We start from the raw sequence: 2,500 nt of genomic DNA, 5'->3' as shown, positions 1-2,500 counted from the left end.
GTTTCTGAAAGGTGGAGATATGAGGTTTCGGCTGGACAGTGACGATATTGTACACATGCATATATTCTAGAAAAATGGAACGTACATGCCTCCCACATACCTCATGCACAAACACACCAACACCAAACCATGTGCAAGGTGTTGGAGATACAGCTGTGCAACTGCACACGCGAGTGGGATGCCATTTGCCTAGGTGAGTACTGTAACACACTCGATGTGTGTACACTAATGTGCACTCGAAAAGGCCTACTGGCATACCGTACACAGGCACATAAGTATACAAAGGAAAAGTGGGAAATATGTGAAAATGTATACATAGATGACAATCACAAATAAAAGCATGTGTGTGTGTGCAATAAAAGCACACACACACACACACACACACACACACACACACACACACACACACACACACACACACACACACACACACACACACACACACACACACACCAAAAAACCTGCTTTCTTTGCAACTTAAGATTTAAGTCTTTCATGTGACAAGAAAGCACATGGTCACAAACAGTATACAGCCAGACAGCCAGACTCATACACAGGTATGGATGCAGGCACACACACTATACTTACACACATACACACACACAAGCTGACAGGGGGTAGGGGGGTCAAAAGGGTCAGTTGTCCCAGGCCAAGGGAATGAGTAGGCCCAGAATTGGGTTTTAATTACATTGGATGCATTGGTTGGGGGGCTCTCTCAGATTACTTTATCCTTGGCCCAGGAAAAGCTGTCATTGGCTCTACGCTCTCTCTCTCTCTCTCTCTCTCTCTCTCTCTCTCTCTCTCTCTCTCTCTCTCTCTCTCTCTCTCTCTCTCTCTCTCTCTCTCTCTCTCTCTCCTCTCTCTCTCACACACACACACACACACACACACACACACACACACACACACACACACACACAAACACACAAAAACACACACACACACACACACACACACACACACACACACACACACACACACACACACACACACACACACACACACACACACACACACACACACACCCACACACACACACACACACACACACACACACACACACACACACACACACACACACACACACACACACACACAGTTTGATTATTTTATTTGGGAGGACCAATAATTATTGAGAAACAATGCAGCGCCCCAAACAATATTAAAGTAGCAATAATGTGTCTTCTACATAAATGCAAATACTGGCCTGAAGCCTATTCAGGGATACAAGTGGCATCTCCTCCTCCAAATATGCAGACTGCCTATAACTGCAGATATTGAACAATACTTGGCTATCTGTTTTGCTTTCTTCTTATTTAGTCCAGCTATTTGCAAACCTCTGACGCACAATTTATGAACATGGCCAAGGCTACACACACACACACACACACACACACACACACACACACACACACACACACACACACACACACACACACACACACACACACACACACACACACACACACACACACACACACACACACACACACAGGCGTACAACGTTGTGTTTGCTGTTGCCACCCTACATCAGCAGCAATGACAGCAGCATCAGCAGGCACAGCATTAGCAACAACAGCGGCTCCAGCACATAAATACACACAACACCTTGTGCCAACCCAGCCCAGCCCCTGGCTCTCAACAATTAGCGGCCGATGGAACAGGACGTGCCGAATATTCACACCGTGCATTTTTGCAGAGTCAATTCAACCCTTGGAGAGCGGAATTTAACATGCCTAGTGTTGATCCTACTTCTTCGTAAGTGTGGAATTAAGCCTGCAAAATGTATGTTTACACCCAGTGGCAGTTGAGGAGGGGAAAAGAGTCTCTGATTGAGGCTGTTGTAAATTACAAAAAGGGCCATCTTGGATAGGCAGGAAGGGCTGAGGGTGGATTAATGAACAGGCCTACCAGTCCAGGCCCAGGCCAAGGAGTATTTTTTTCTTTCTTTCTTTCTTTTAAGGGCACTCAATTCCTTAATCCATTCCTGGATAGTGTGAGGCAAGGGCTCTGGCAGACTCTGACTGATAAAACCACAAAGGATCCATCATGCTTAGCACTGGACAGACTCTCTCTCTCTCTCTCTCTCTCTCTCTCTCTCTCTCTCTCTCTCTCTCTCTCTCTCTCTCTCTCTCTCTCTCTGTCTCTCTCTGTTCTGGTGTGCACGCGGAACGAATGCTCAAAAAGAAACCCCAGAGAGAGTCCAGGGAATAGGCAGCCATTCTTCTCCCATAGAGTGGCTGTACTATGAGCTGCTATAAAAAGATAAGTGTGTTTACTCAAATTTAGGTAAGTGGCAAGGTGAAATTCATGGGTTAGGTGCACACATCTGACAACGAGATGGGTTCAATTTGTAATGTCATGAGTACAAGTCATGTGCTCTTTTTCAAAATGCTATACATCCATTTTTCTTTTTACTTTTCAAAAATGACACGTTTCTCATATAGATTTTCTTACTTAGAGCAATATCAGTAAAATCACAGTTGTTGTGTTTGAATTT

The 2,500-nt window shown here is 44.9% G+C and overlaps 1 protein-coding gene across 1 annotated transcript in view; it reads left to right on the top strand.

The window, feature by feature from the left end:
* The window catches only part of ngfra (nerve growth factor receptor a (TNFR superfamily, member 16)), a 77,414-nt gene that overhangs the window by 29,630 nt on the left and 45,284 nt on the right, over positions 1–2,500 (top strand). The gene's annotated exons all lie outside the window — the stretch shown is intronic.

Source organism: Engraulis encrasicolus, chromosome 2 (assembly GCF_034702125.1).
Source record: "Engraulis encrasicolus isolate BLACKSEA-1 chromosome 2, IST_EnEncr_1.0, whole genome shotgun sequence".
In the NCBI taxonomy this organism is placed as follows: Eukaryota; Metazoa; Chordata; class Actinopteri; order Clupeiformes; family Engraulidae; genus Engraulis; species Engraulis encrasicolus.
Note: the sequence above shows the minus strand (reverse complement) of the source record. Positions and strands in the feature narration are given on the sequence as shown.